Source organism: Epinephelus moara, chromosome 18 (assembly GCF_006386435.1).
Source record: "Epinephelus moara isolate mb chromosome 18, YSFRI_EMoa_1.0, whole genome shotgun sequence".
In the NCBI taxonomy this organism is placed as follows: Eukaryota; Metazoa; Chordata; class Actinopteri; order Perciformes; family Serranidae; genus Epinephelus; species Epinephelus moara.
In genome coordinates this window covers 24,763,377-24,779,742 of record NC_065523.1, presented here as the reverse complement: position 1 = coordinate 24,779,742, position 16,366 = coordinate 24,763,377, and the positions used below count along the sequence as shown (strand labels likewise).

Here is a 16,366-nt window from a genome sequence, read left to right as displayed (position 1 = left end):
ACATGTGTGTGAAGTATATAAAGTTATATGAGAAGCTCAAATGCACGCTCACATTTGTGTGTTAAAACAGCTACTCCAGCGTCCTGTTAGCTTAGCTTAGCATAGCATAAAGCCTGGAAACAGGGAAACAGACAACTGATTAAGACATCGCATAATACATTAGACATTTTATTGGTTACTGACAGCTAAACATTAAATGAACACTAAATTTAAAACAGTAAGACGAGATAAGAACAAGGTAAAAACCGCAGATACTAGCTGTGTCTCAATTCAGGGGCTGCAGCCTTCAAAAGACGCGGCCTTCGCAGTCGACGTCGGCATTTGAAGGCCGCATCAGCCAAACCGAAAGGTCTCCAAAATGGGCCGATCTGGGCTGCGGAGGATTTCCTGGTTGCATCACCAGCTGTTCTCACCCCAATCCATTGGTGTTCCTGTTACCCGGCAACCAGTAGCGCTTGACAAAAGAAGGAGTAAGCTAGTACGTTCAAAGATTCACCGCCAGACACACCGCCCTTTGATATATTTCAGACCGATGGAGGACCGTTTTCAGGTAAACGTATTAAATTAAGATTGTTAAAGCTGTGTGCTTTCAGCTAATACTAATTTTGACAACAGTTAGCTAGTTAACAACTGTTAGTTAACTTAACTTCATATATAATCATCCCCGGCATGCAATGCATCTTGGGATAGGCTGGGCCACGAAGGATTCATCCATTGCATCCCCCAAATTCTGGGAAAGAAGGCTGCGTCTCTCGGCTGCATTTGAAGGACCCTTCGAAATGGGACAGCCGGAGACGCAGCTAATGACAAGATAAAACAGTGACAAGTTACTAAGCATATATAAAAATATTAAGTGTGTCTTACAAATCAAAAAATAATGGCAGCAGCAGGTTTAAAGTGCACTGTAGATCAAATTATTGCACAGGATAAAGTGCTTGTCCTCAATCAGAGCTCAGCAGCTATAGATCGATGTGTGTGAGTGCATGTGTTGTGGAGGTGGGGTGCAGGTTACAGCTCTGGGGAAGAAGCTGTTCCTCAGTCTGTTAGTCTGAGTCTTTATGGTCCTGTTTCTCCTTCCTGATAGGGGGTGGGCTGGGTCTTTACTGGTTCAAAAGTGACAAAATCCACTTACCAGCACGTCTAATACTCAGTACTACAGGTATATCTGGTTTGTTTAGTTTGAGCCTATTCCCCAAAATGTCTAATTTATCCTCAAAGCACCGCATTTAGTAGCTGTATGTTAATACACCTCTTTAAGCACCTGTCCCTGTAAGCCCCCTTTCCCGCGAAAGGCCAGTCAGCTCTGACTGGTCAGTGTTTCCAGGTCTTCTGTATCTCTACATCTCTGCACTGTCATTGCAGCCTGATGAATGATTGTAACAAGAGTATAGCCGGACTTTCTACAGTTAAAAATCACCAAGAAAAGCTTCTGGCCACACTTCAAGAGCGTTAGATACGCCACTTGGGCAGTGTCCCAACACCAATGTAAACGCATCTACGTCATTACTAAATGCTCAGAGCAACAGAGGTAAGTTAAAGAGCATGAAAGTCCGCTCACTGTGGATGAGTGGGGAGGTGGATAGGTCCAACAAATACTGGACATTGACCCAGGAGATGCAACATTTTTGTCACTCAAAGCCAGACATTTTTTAGAGACGTGCAATTTTCTCCTAACCATAACCAACCAGTTTTGTTGCCAAAGCCTAACTGTGGAGTCCTTCTTACTGCCAAACTCTTCTGTGTCAAGATACAATGCAAAAGGACTCTGACCCAAGAGACTGGAGTTTGTTACCAACAAACAGTTGCAGTGTTTATGCCACTCAAAGATGTTCTTTTTAGCAACATCTGCATTTTTTCCTGATCGTAACCAAGTAGTTTTGGTGCCTTAACCTAACCGCTGAATGCCTCCTACCACCAACCCCTACTGCATCAGAACGCAAAAAGCTGCCCTCAGGTCATTTTAGAAACACCAGGGGCTTTGACCAGTAGAGATGAGATCACATTGCAGCAGGAATATGAGCAGAAATTGGGAAGACATTAACACAGTTGACCAAAATTCCATGTTTCCCGGATGTTAGCATGTAGCTACATATAGCAGTGTATGTAATGTGAACACACTTGCAGTAGTGTGCCTGGAGCAGATGACTATGTAAAAAAATCCATCATGAGTTGACGTTAGCTTCTCTCGAAAGTAGAAAAACCATTGGAGCGGTATGAAGTGTGAAGTTTTTGCTCACAGGGATTACTTTTACCCTAGGCAATGCCTTGTCTCCCCAGTTGCTCATCTTTACATCAGGTTTGCATTTCCCTCTTGCTACTAGCTGCTTGCTAATTCCTGCTATCAGCTGTTTCCCATTTATCCATTGCCAGTGGGTCGCACGTGTGGCGTCATCAACAGCTCCTCCCGTTGCAGAAGGCTGCCTCAGTCTGTTTAAACTAAAAAGGTTCCGCCAATATGTCTACCCTATGAGGTGGAAAATTGGGCACCTCGGATCAACTTGTCAATCCGGCTCTGTGTGTCTAAACACTCACAGCTTGCTGGCAGAACGGCCCAACATTCGCGGAAAATCTTGCACTGTAAAAGGGGCTATACTGAGTTTGCGTCTGAACACCTGGTCGAGTGTGGCTTGACAAGGCTGACTGCTAGCATCAGAGGCTGTGCTAGCTCGGACCTCTGGGTTCGCTGCTAAATGCTTTGCGTTGGGGTGATATTTCAGGCTTTAGGTGGTCTGATGGTACGAAATTTCCTCACTGCTGATATTGCAGAGAACAGTGCTCCTATCAACAGTTCCATCTGGTCATTTTTTAAATGTAAATGTTCTGTTACCAGAGCCAAGCAACATTGTCTCGTCCACCTCCATCATGTGATAAAACCTGTGTGGCCTTGAATGACACATTGGGTCAAAGGGCACCACGGAACACGATTAATCACCTTTAATTCTCTAATGCATTATTTTTTCTGTGATAAATAAATCAAAATTAACTTGTTATTTTTTGACAGCCCTACATTTAATTATTGACAACTTTGGCCACATTTAATATGACAGAATATGGGAAAAAGAATCATAGGTCCCCTTTAAATACACTGTCATCCTACACCATGGATGGGTCTACCTGGCACAGGCGCACAGGCCCAAAGTGTCAGGGGCCCTCCAGGTCACCTGTGAAATGTCACTTAACGTGTACCAACCTAAAAGAGACACAAAATGACAACAAAGAGACACAGAAGGACCAACAAAGGCAGAAATACACTAAAGAGACACAGATTGACCTTTACAGAGACTAGAACGACACAGAAAGGCACATATATACCTATACATGGGCCCTTTGTGTTTCTTTGCTCGTGAGCCTATTGTCTCATTATCCGCCCGGTGATGTTCTTCCAAATCCATTTATTGTGATGACTTTTGTGTGATAGTTAAATGATCGCCTTTTCGGTACACAATCTCTCACAAAGCTGATGAGAATAAGGATGGTATTGATGATGTATTGCCTGAGCCCGTCTGCTGATAAAGTGAGAGAGCCATTAATCTCCTTAGTCGTCCTGTTTTCGAGTAGTGACCCCTCCTCCTCCTCCTCCCCTTCCACCCCCTTCTTCCCATGCTGTCACTCTCTCAGCCTGCACCTGTCAGATTAGTCTCACATCCTCAGCTGCCAGTCCATATGATACGCCTCCTTACTGCCCAGAGCCCGCATGTCATCTCACTTTGCATGTATTTATGCGTGTGAAAGGGAAAGTGGGGGAAAAGACGCCACGAGAGGGCAAATCCCATGCAGGATGTGAGTGTGACTGGTTGTTGGTTCCCAGTGTTCCCCTCATATTGCAGCAGGATTTGGTTTTCTTTATATCATTAACATGTAGATTATAAAGTGTAGAGTAACATCCCCAAATCACCAGATCACTCGCAATCCCATAAAATGAGATCTTACAGTGAGTGGATGTAGAGGGGAGGTTTGCTTCTCCAGACTACCAGCAGCATTGTGATTACCTGGTCAGAGGTGTCATGGCTGCCATGCTCTGCTCCTGCTTGTCCATGCCTGCAGTTTGGGGACCCAGTACAAATTGTGACAACATTGCCACAGATGACTTCCACTGGCTCACATCATGCAGCAGCATAAAGGCAGGGGGGTGGGGGGTGGACACAGTGGGGGTAGTGGGGGCTCCACCATTGAAAGCCTCCCATGTAGATGGACTGGAGCAGCTGAGGCAACAAGCATGTGACAAGGGGGAGAAATAATAAGCACCATAGCAGGTTGTGGCTGTGTGAAAGAGCCAGAATTAACCAGAGGGAACCCGGAAAAGAGGCTGGACTGCTTTCAAAATAAGAGTGTCTGTACTCTACATTAAAACATGTAACTTGTAGAGAAAGGGGGCAGAGATTTGACATTATTTAAACAAACAGTGGCCTAAATATGAACAACAGGGCAACATGTCTGTATGGAATACTCACTCAGTGGGTGCTGCTGTGGATCGCAGGATTTTTGGATAAATCCTCGGCTCCTTTTGACTTCTGTCCACAAGTTGGAGCATCCTTGAGAAAAAAAGAATCCTAATTTACCTGTGATTGTTAGGACACTGCCTTGCATGACAGCTTTTTGCCACCACTGTGTCTGCAAATTATTTTGGATGACTACATACATGCAGTCCATTTACTATTATGGGGTGAAAGCTGACTGTATTATAGCAAAATACTCACTCTACGTTTTGATTTCTATTTTTTAAAACGTAGACTAGTGTGAAACTAGTCTGTGGACTTTATTCTGAAAGATACACCAGGAAACTGATATTTAACAGTTTAACTTGACACTGTATTGGCATATTTTCTATGACTTAGCGCAGTAACCAGGCAAAAACAGCACCGTAATTTGGAGCTGAGCTGGAGTAGAGAGTCCAAACTGTGCGTAAAACCCGTGACAGTGACATTGAGATAATATTTAGGAGGTGTGTGTGTGAGAGAGAGTGTGTGTAAGAGAGAGGGACCCGCTGTGCGTCCAGAAAGGATGCATTAAGGTGCCCCCCCCCTGTCAGGCACCAATTAATTTATCGGAGAGTAAACCAGTTAAAGGGAGGGAGGACAGAGAGGAGTCCGCGGCGGCTCTGGAGAGCTGTCACTTTGTCTGTGTGTAGGCTGCGTGTGTGCGTGTGTGTGTGTGCGGAGAGGGATTACCAGTACGCGCGTTATGCGGAGCGCAGTTTTGGTGATGCATTCAGTCGGGAGATGTGCAGCGGGGAGCAGTGAGCGTCAGCCCGGGCATTCAGCGCAGTAGCAGGAGAAGAAGAAGACGAAGGGGGGATCCGGCAGGTTTTTTTTTATTTTAAGAGGGGGACCCATCTCTGCGCATCACAGGATTTCGACTCATTGTGTGTTTTATGAATTTTTGATGATTGCTCCTTCATTGGTGCAGAGTGAAAGTCAAAGATGCGCACCGCTGAACAAAGGATTTAGGGGGAAACGATCAAGAACCTCATTTTAATCCCGACACCCCGGTGCGTTTCCGTCCGTGCCCATTCTGCCTCTGAGGACAACGGACACGGGCTGAATCACCGGGTCCCTCTGGTTTCACAGCCGGAGCAGGAGGAATCATCTGGGCTGATCGCGTACGAGTCCATGTGGATGGAGAGAGAATACGCAAACACTGCGAGCGGAGCTCATTCCGAAATGTGACATTATTACTCTCGCAGTCTCCCATCCAACCTGACAACTGTGCATCTGCCTTCGTCCTCGATCGGATTTGTTTACATCGATTAAGGTACGTGCTGCCGACCATGTAGCCCATAGGGTATTGATTAACAGAATGAGGGTAGGGGGAGTGTGACTGTGGAGATGCGTGTGCGTTATATATATACACAGTGACTATTCAGCACAGGGGATCTCGGTGTGTTTGAATGCATCTCTCAGGCTGTGTTGTAATAAGGCTGTTTTGGGGCTCATTACCACTGAGGTGGAAGTTACATCACTGACAGCCCGGGGAGAGAGGCGATGTCGATGCACCAAATGCATAGGTGTGTGAAGCAGAAAGGGCACGCAGCGGTGTACACGTCCATGTACATTTACACACAGGGCTTGGCACACACGGCCTTGACCTCTAAGGGCATTTGATTAAATCATGTTAAGCTTAACTAATGGAGGACCTTGACCCGTGTGAAATTTAAGGACTGATTGGATGTGGCACATTTTTTTCTCACGAGGATGAGGACGTTGGTGTCTTTTAGTAGCCTGCCTCCATTTTCACCCCACAATGCATTTGGATATTTTAGGAGTGTCAATCACTGCTTCATCCTTTTGTTTAGAGGTTAGATGTCATTCCTTATATGTGGATCACACACACACACACACAAACACACACACAAAAGTAACAATGGTCTTCTCAAACAAACACACTCTTCTGGAACCCCCCAGGGACCCTCCCATGTGGCCATTGTTAAAAGAGGGGGTGAGCTGGGAAAAAAGAAGAGAAAAAAGAGCATTCTCCAACTGTGTGTTTGCATTAAACTGCTCCTTAGGTCAGCTAAAAACCAAGGATGTCCCCTTTAGGAGACACGTCCCTCCCACGCTGGCCTCATAAACAAAAGGCTCGTTGTCTAACTCTGGGAAGAAATTGCACTTAAATGGCCACTTGAGTCCAATTAGACTGAGGAAGTTTGCATGGAAATGGAAGTCAATGCATGGATTGACTTTTTGTTGGTCAATAGATAGATGATACGTGAGCCTCAAGCCTCTGTCAGTGCAGTATTTGTGTACTCAGAAAGCTCCCGGGCCTATTTTGGAGTGTTCTGTTTTCCATCATTAATCAATATGCAGCAGAGTGGAGCTGTTTATTCTCAGGCTGTGCTTTCATGAGTTAGTTAGCTGCCTCATGGGAAAAGAGGATGCTACAGTATCTCCTCAGGGCTGATGCCATATGTACCTTGTTTGGATGATTGTGTGTGTGTGTGTGTGTGTGTGTGTGTGTGTGTGTGTGTGTGTGTGTGTGTGTGTGTGTGCGCGCGGCCTCTTTATGTACACACGGAACAGCTGAGTGCATGAGCTTGATTTTCACATACATGGGAACTTCTCTGCTTCTCCTTTCATATGTGCATTTGTGTTCATGCGTCCACCCCTCCTACTCTCTCTCAAACACACACACACACACACACACACACACACACACACACACACACACATATGCTCCAGGCACAAGGCTTGCTCCAATTCCTCCCTCGCACATTCGCCCGTTCCCTGTTTCTCCTGCTCCTCTGATCACTATCACACTCTCTAACCAAATCTGATCTCATTGGGCTCCTGTGAGCAACGCCCCCATTCATCCCATCACTGCATCTGTAACAGAAGATGCTTATTGACATCACAGAGAAGCAGAACACATGACACCGGAGGTCTGTGGCCATTTTTAGGTTTGGGATGCCTTCACATCTGACCGCATCGGAGGAGGAAGAGGAAGAAGGAAAGGGGAGCAGAGGGAGGGGCTTAAGGCACTGGTGCTGTTAATTGTTAAGTCAATTAGCATATGGTCTTGCTGCGAGCCCAGTCACATGGTAATGAGGCCTAATTAGGGTGGCTGGGGAAAATACTTCCACTGTCAGTTTCTTCATGGTGACACCCAAGAGGCCCGTGCAGTGAATGGACCACCACTTTTTTCAGTCTCACCATTCAATCTGCCTTTTCTCTTCAGCCCTCCTCCTCCTGTCATCTGCGAGTCTATTTTTTCCTCAAACTTGTCCTCGCTAACTCCTTTTCAATATTTTAGCACACCCATACGTCATACCTTGACGTCCACCGCATCGCTCCCCTTCTTTCTTCATCCTAATCCCTTTATTATTCCCATCTTTTTATTCGCCAAATAGGGGATTGGTGACGTCACTGTGGAGGGTTAGAAACGTAGAGAGATTGGAGACAAAGTCAGACGGATCAGATCATGCGGTGTAATTCATGGTTATTGTGCATTTTACTTGAAGTAGGACATTGGATGAGTTTCCAGCGGGAGCCAAATGCATTCCTTTACTCAGAAACAGTTACTGTAAATGTGTTTCCAAGTATCTATGCACAGGAAACTTGTAATAAAGGTTCACTGTGCATGCAGCTACGGAGCTTTGATGCCGGGTCTGTTTATTTCAGCAAACTTGCAACAGAGATGTCTTTCTCAAAACGCAGAACTCGACGAACTCTCATGTAAACTGGCCGTGCTTTCACAGTCTTCTGCGTAGGAGGTCTCTGACTGAATGTACGATTGGGAAGGAAGGCCATCTCTGCAAAGTTCAGGGATTATAGCGACCATGTGTCCTGTCACAGTGTCCTTCAGTGAGAAAGGGAGAGTCTATCTGTTGTGGATGAGGAGCAAGCAAAGGCCACATCCACACTATTACATTTTAATTTAAAAACGGTGTTTTAAAACAAAAATGATTGCGTTTAGCTCCATTTCAGAAATAATCTACCAACATAATAAAGCACTGAAAACACATGTCACTGCCACTATAAACAGGAAGAAGATTGTCTTCTCTGTGGTTGGTTGCTTAGTTACATAAAATACTACGGAGATGGGGAAAAGTAAGACCAGAGATTTATTTGCTTGGACTGATGACGAGGTGAAACTGTTACGGTTCCACACAAATTAGCGCATGTATGCAGGTTTTTTCAAAGGTGGGAAAATCCATTAAAAATAGGCGATACACTGCTTTCCTATTCCCTGTAGACCAAAGCAATCTACATGACTCAGCAGACAAGTATGCCTTTCTATTTTTTGGAAAAAAAATTCCGGAGTGCCACGTTCAACATCACAGACAGGACGAAAACCAAGTTAGTAAACGTCAAAAAGCCACATGGAGGCCACTGAAACGTTACGGTGGTTAGTTCTTTTTATACATCTCACATATTTAGTCTCTCTTTCAAGGTCCAACTGTTTTGAACTATGTTCGAGTGTTGCTAGACCCAAGACAGACCGTCTTTTGAGACCGATCCTCCTGGCAAAGGGGCTAAAATTAGCACGTTCACCCAGGTGTCGTCTTTCCATCACTGCCGATCAGAGCCAGAGCCAATAAATAATCATGAATACTGCAGAGTCATTTGACCCAGGAGGGAATGTCGATTGTAATCTTACCCATTAAATGCAAAAGCCAAGTGGAAGTTGGTGTTTTTTTGTCCAGTGGGGAAGAGGCTTGAAAGTATCATGAGTGTAAGGCAGCCAAGGCAATGGAAAATGATTGGGAGTAGCTACAGAGCTAATACGGCAACATATTAGAGTGGTGCCAGCTGGAATCATTATCCATCACCAGAGGAAGCCATGGCAATAGCAAAGGGGTACACATACAAGAAGGTTAAAATCACAGAAGGTATGTAGACCAAGTGATAAAGTTTTGGTTTGACCTGTCGTGACTGATAAGACCCATAGGGAATGACTGTGGGTGTATACGTCATCATTTCCAAAAGTCTCCGTTGCCACCCGTCCATTTATGCTTAACATTACATAGTTCCGTTTGCTTCATCCGAATTTGTGCATGTTTTCTGAAAGCATACAAATACAAATGAAATGGAGCAGTACCACTGAAAAGTTTGGGGGTGAAGTTCAAGGAATTCACAATCATAGGACACAACAAAGACATTGAAAAAATGGCAGAACAGAAAGAATCAATAATATAGCGAAAGGCACTAAATGCATATAATGGCCTCACAGACACCACAGTCTATGACACTGCCTCTGTTGAAAGAATTTCCACGACCTCCTCCAACCATCACCATTTGTTGTAGTTAGAAACTTCTGACTCTGCCATCTAGTGGTTGTACCTATGCCAACATACAAGAATTGCGTCTTCATTTCGACGAGCATGTTAACAGGTTAGAGCATTCACACCGCATCTGTTCTGCTCGCTGCTCGAGTCGAGAATACAGCGAATGGTCTCTGTATTCACCAAAGAAACACGTGTTTGCGTGTTTTCTGACCTCTCTCGGCCACCGTAGACACCGAGGCAAATGGGCTTTTTGTGCTAAGGCTAGTAATACAAAGCAGACAAAGACTACTTACCCATTTGTAGTGCTAAATATTAATTCTCCAAGCGTTGGAATAATCACTGGCACACAAACCTGTCCAACCTGGGCTTTGGGTCCAAACTCACTTCTTCTTCTTTGGGGTTTATTGGAGATTTGCAAACATGGTGCACTACCGCCACCAACTGTTGAGGTGTGGTTTGTATTTTGACGGGACAGCAGCGGGCGCTGCATGACGTGTCTGTTCGGTTTTGGTGTGAATACATGTGTGCTGCTGCTACGCTTGTGGACCGCTTTGCAACCGCTTCGCGAATGCATCGTTGTTCACACTATGAGCAACACAGCAACAGCATGACCAGCTACATTATCGCCTAGTTGCTATAAATGTGCTGCTCAAACGCCTTTTGATGTAGTTACATCGTGACAGGATTGTGTGTGTCTGCTAATTGCCATAAAGCAAGTTGACCGAGCACCATCGAAAGTTTGTATTTGGCCAAAAAATATCCACACTTTTGATCATTGTCTGAGCCCTATTTTTTTACATCACATTTCATCACTTTGCAATAGTGTTTATAAAGCTAGCATAGCGCCAGCCGACTGCTAAATAACACAGCACCACAGCTAGAATCAAAACACGATTGGTTGATGCTTCACCGCGTCATTGGAGCGCAGAAAAAAGTGGAGTTCAGCTCAGCTTTGATTTGTAGCGCGTCATTCCCGTCCACAGCCACAACTGCTGGGCGTCAGTTTGTAGCTTCATGTCACCAGCTTCCATTGAAAATGACTTGTAGTCTGTTGCTCATCGTTTGAACACAGCATTAGAGTATGTCCAGATTAAGCTCTTTTTTTAGCTGTTTTCCAAACAGGATAAATATTAAAATGCCAGCTTGTTGACGTAAGCAACATAAAGGAAGCAAGAAAGAGGTTTTCCAGCCAACCAGCTGGTCAGAGACACATGAATCAGAGAGGAAGCATGACAAATGTGTGATATATCTAAGACCTCAGCCAAGACAGGCAGGTCCTTTACAGTACTCATTACTTCTTTGTCTTCTTTCTGGACGATGCTTCAGGTCTGAATCCAGGAGCAACTTCAAGGCAATTATTCTCACTCAAGACACCAGAGACGGTCAAGAGAGCTTAAGACAAAAGTAGCAGCTGATAAAAGAGCAGTCTGAGATGCCTCTGATGACAAACCTCTAGAAAGTAGAGCATTCAAGCTTATGTAGAAGTGCAGATGTGTTTTTAATCTGAAGTACACGTCACACAGTGAGACTGGACTTCCAGACAGCCTGGGCTAATTTAACATGACTGATATCTAAAGGCCTTATGTAATCCCAGCCACTGATGTAAGATGTAAATTTATGCGCTGTCAGAAAAGGAAAGGTCTGTTAGTGTTAGAGAAGACAGTGGATGAGGCTGCGCAGCCTTGTATGGCGTCACTAGCAAGCAGATGCCAGCACAGGTCCTGCAAATGACCTGCTCACCTCGACAGCTGGATCACAGTGTTCCCAGCTACACACCTACATACACACTTGTGTAGACTCTCTCATGCACATTTACTCCATCAGTAGTCTGAGTAAAACAAAAGTAGGAGAAAAAAATGAGAATTGAAGCGAGTCGTCAAAATGCAATAATCCTCCCAATTATCACCACGGTAATTAGACAGCATCTGGTTGTGTGCTATGTCTGATAATTATAGGAGGAGGTAATTGTACAGGACATCCCTGCCTATCCTGCCTGGAGCAGATTTGAAGGACTGCAGTGCTGCACATTCGCACTCTCACGCCTGTTTTCCTGTTGTGTGTGTGTAAGGAATGCACGCTGCATACTTGTCACATTCAGCTTTGTGCGAGAATGTGGTGCCTTCACACTCAGATGCATAATACATGTCACCACGCAGAATGTTATATTTACATGCAAACAGAGCCAGCACACATGGGCATTATGCCAGGCTGTGTGTCTGAGTGACACGTGCAGCATGAATGCATGTAACCCCGCTATGTGCAGAATACAAAACCAAGATGGACCTCTAAGTGCCAGCAGGCTGCTTGGCACTGAGGAAGATGATGCCTGAGAAACAGCAGCCATGCAGCAGAACTGGCAGGAGCTGGATCCTTCCCCAGTTACGTAAGATACACAAGAATAAAGGCAAGGGGGGGAGGGAGGGAGGAGGAAGGGGCACAAGGAGGGAAGAAGGAGAAGCCAAAATGGAAGGAAAGAGGGTGTGTGTTTGGGATTAGATGGTGGGGGGGTTAACAGAGGGAGGAAATGTAGGGAGAGGAGGTGTGTGAGGCGCATCTCTCACAGCATATCTTCAAATGTAGCAGAGAGATGAGACCGCTCTGGCTGCTCTGGAGGAGAGGTGGCATTGAAATCCGACAGAATAGGGGATTTTAAATGGAGGGGAGGACAGAAATGGCTGCATGGAGCAGGAGTGACAGAGAAAGAAACATGTCTAGAAAGATGGGAGGGAGGGGAGGATGAGACGGCGGCAGCATCCTCTGCGCCGCACAAAGTGGAAGGCCAGGGGCTCTCTTTCTCTCTCTCTCTTTGCACATGACTCATATTAGTGAGAAGCAGGGGGGACTCAAGTGTGTGGCATGCGCGTAGGTGTGTGTTATGTACTGTGTGTCGTGCATGTTTGCAGGAGCATTGGTGATTTTGCACGTGTGGCCCTCTGTGTGCATCCGTCAGCCTTCAGCTGTGCCAAGTCCCACTCAGAAAGCAGCCAGAGCAACCATCTGTACGAGAGAGAGTGACTGGGTGAGAGGGTGAGGGAATGAGAAAGTGGTCACTCACCAGTGTGCACAAGCTCCAGTCTCGGTGTCTCTTGTCTGCACTGTGTGGTTTCACAGGCTCTGTCATTACAAAGTGTGACAAAGAAGACAAAAAAGAAAAGAACAAAAAAAAAAGACAGAGGAGGAGCAGTCTGCTCAGCTTGTTGAGGATGAGTGAGCCTTTCTCTCTTTGTCTCCTCTCCCTTTGTTTTACTCCTGTCATTTAGAGATGGGGCGTAACCATGGTTATCACTGGCAAAACAACATCACGCTAAAAGAAAGCACGAGTTTATCAGGAGTGTGTGTGTGTGTTTTTGTGCCAGTTCTGCAGGTAACTGTATGGTGTTTGTGTGTGTGCACTGTGGTTTTGTATGTGTGTGTTTTGGTGACTCATCCCTCTGTAAGCACTGATTGATGTTAATGTAGACCAATAATAACCAGCGGCAGTGGGCTGCTGCAACAAGGCGACAGGAAGCGACAGGCTGAAATAACGGCAGGAAACGAGGCAGCGAAGAATTTTGGTAATGAGGAGGCGTGAGGAGGAGTTTGGAGGGTGTAAATCTCTGGAGGATACATGAAAGAGCTCCAAACAAATGAATATGCACAAACACACCCATATGCTCACATGCATCTTTCACTATAACGTCCTCAGGGGTCTCGCAGAAATACATAATGATGGTTCAGGAGTTGTAAACAATTTCTGCCTTAAAAATATACAGACACATCAAACGGCTGTAAAAAAAAATGGATGGACCAGCTATGCAGGACATATCTGCTCGTACATGTTTGTGTTTTGTGTGTATGTGGAAATTTGGGGAAGAACTGGTGTTTTGATAGAAAATTGCAGTAGCCAATCTCTGAACATAAAATACACTCCAAACAAAAATGATGCTAAACAGTACCCAAATGTGGTTCTTTGACTCGGGATCATAGGTACACCTGTTTTGGTGCTATGTAGCACCCATCTCTTAAATAGGCTACTCAGGTCTTTTGTCAAATAGTGCCATACAGAACCATTAGAGGTGCCTAATAGCACAATCGTTTTCACATTTTCGAGCCTAGGGGCCATAAATGATGCAAGATAATACAACAGAAGACTTTACATGCTTCTAAATGACACTTAAACTATCAATAAATATTAATCATTTATTATGAAAAGTTGGCTTGAAGAGTCAAAATGGTGTACTAAATGCTTACTGGGAAAAACAATACGTTACCTTTTCAAACATCAAATATTTCCACGTTTGTGCAAAAAGATTGAGCTATTTTATTGTAGTGTTTTTATTCTTCCCTGATTAAACGAAATGAAACGAAACTATAAGGGAACCAATAGAGGACCTCCAAAGAACTATCCAGGGGCTTTACTGTAAATTTTGGTTATTCATCCTAGTTTAGTTTACTGGAGAGTGAACTAGTAGAGAACCTCTAAAGAACAATGCGGGGACTTCAAATGTTGCTTCATCAGCTTAGATTAGTTTACTGGAGAGTGAACCAGTAGAGAACCTCTAAAGAACAATATGGGGACTTCAAATGTTGCTTCATCAGCTTAGATTAGTTTACTGGAGAGTGAACCAGTAGAGAACCTCTAAAGAACAATATGGAGACTTTAAATGTTGGTTCTTCAGCTTAGTTTAGTTTACTGGAGAGTGAACCAGTAGAGAACCTCTAAAGAACAATATGGAGACTTTAAATGTTGGTTCTTCAGCTTAGTTTAGTTTAGTTCACTGGGGACAGAACCAATAGAGAACCTTTAAAGAACAATCCTTTAAATGTGTGTTTTCTTAAGCTTGGTTTAGTTTAGTTTACTTGAGACAGACCCAGTACAGAACATTTAAAGTACATTCCAGGGACTTTAAATGTTGGCTCTTCAGCTTAGTTTAGTTTAGTGGGGAGTGAATCAATAGAGAACCTCTACAGAACAATAAAGGACCTTTTTATTTTGGTTCTTCAGCCTAGTTTGGTTTAGTTTACTGGGGACACCTCCACTAGCAGACCTCTAAACAACAATACAGGGACTCTGACTGCTGGTTCCTCAGCTTATTTTGGTTAGTTTACTGAAGAGTGAACCAGTGGAGAACCTTTAACAGACAATACAGGGGCTTCAAATGTTGGTTCCTCAGCTTAGTTTAGTTAAGTTTACTAGGGACAGAACCAGTAGAGAACCTCACAAATTATGTTTATTATATTCATAACAACACACACAACTCTCCTTTGTGTCAAAGTATCTATAATAGAACATCGGTTGTGGTAGAATTCAGATCCTATTATTAGGTAAAAGTGCTAATACCACAATGTAAAAAAATACTCCATTACAAATAAAAGTCTGTTGCTAAAGTAAAAGTATTTATCAGATTACTATCACTATTTACTGTTGTAGTTGGGTGAGATGGAGCCAATACTAAACTATTTCACACATTGCAGGAGCTAATGATTATTTTCAGTATTGTTTAATATGATTATTTTCTTGACTGACTGATTGTTTGGTTTGTACTTCAATAAATAATGAACAGTGCCCATCAAAATTACCAAAGAAGGACTAGGTTTTATTCCAACACTGGAAGGGAGCCCATATGACACGGGGTGGTTCCTCTGCCAGAAATTTTTGAGCATCAAACACTTAATTTCCTGCATTCTGGCAATTGTTTTTTTTTTATCCTTTATCATCATTTTTGTTGTAAGTGTATTAAATTTTGTCAAAATAAAAGTCCTACTTTTATGTTTTTTATTGAGGGGGAATTTTTCCCTGTGTCCCCCCTTTTACATCGCTGATGGCACCATGTGACACCGTGAAATTGCTTGTTTTGTCACCGCAGGAGTTAAAGGAGCAGCCAGTGTGTAAGATTTAGGGGGGATTTAGTGGCTTCTGGCAGTGAGGGTTGCAGATTACAACCAGCTGAGCGTTCCCCTGGTTAGAACTCCTTAAGTGTTTACTGTTCAGGAGGTTTTTACAAGGAGCCAATTTTTTTGTTTTTTCACAGAGGTCTCTTCCTCTCCAAAACAAACAAACCACGGGCCAGATGCACAAAACTCTTTGTAGATTCATGACCAAAACTGTGTGTATGCACTAAGACAGAAATATGCATGCTTGTCATCTGATTCATAAAGCCGTGCTCATTTCCACATCCACAGTTCGCCATAGATGTAGAAATGCTCTTAAATGTTTGTTTGCATATCGACACTTGTGCCCCTCCACCATGCATTAGACCTTTCAACGAGCTAAAGAAAGTGCAGTTTCACCGACTGTCCCATCGGCGAAGTTCTCTAACGGTGCCAGAGCAGCTGTTATTATTACGCATCCGTACCACTAATTCATCACTTCACCACAAACCATCCTTGTGGTCAAATTTCAATCATCTTTATATGTCAGGAGGATGATCAATGATTCATTCATGGCGCTCATGTGGAAACTGACTTTCCAAAACTGCCTTAATTCTTGGTGTCATAGATTCAACAAGGTGCTGTAAACGTTCCTCAGAGATTTTGGTCCATATTGACATGATAGCATCACACAGTTGCTTCAGATGTCGGCTGCACATCCATGATGTGAATCTCCTGTCCCACCACATCCCAAAGGTGCTCTATTGGACTGAGATCTGGTGACTGTGGAGGCCA

General features: G+C 44.1%; 1 protein-coding gene across 2 annotated transcripts in view; it reads left to right on the top strand.

Annotated features, from left to right (window-relative positions):
- Positions 1 to 4,845: 4,845 nt before the first annotated feature.
- gprc5ba (G protein-coupled receptor, class C, group 5, member Ba) overlaps positions 4,846 to 16,366 on the top strand; it is a 22,808-nt gene continuing 11,287 nt past the window's right edge. For both annotated transcript variants that reach the window (XM_050070126.1, XM_050070127.1), the window contains exon 1: positions 4,846 to 5,751. The gene's annotated coding sequence lies outside the window, so the exon portion shown is untranslated. The remainder of the gene's footprint in view (positions 5,752 to 16,366) is intronic.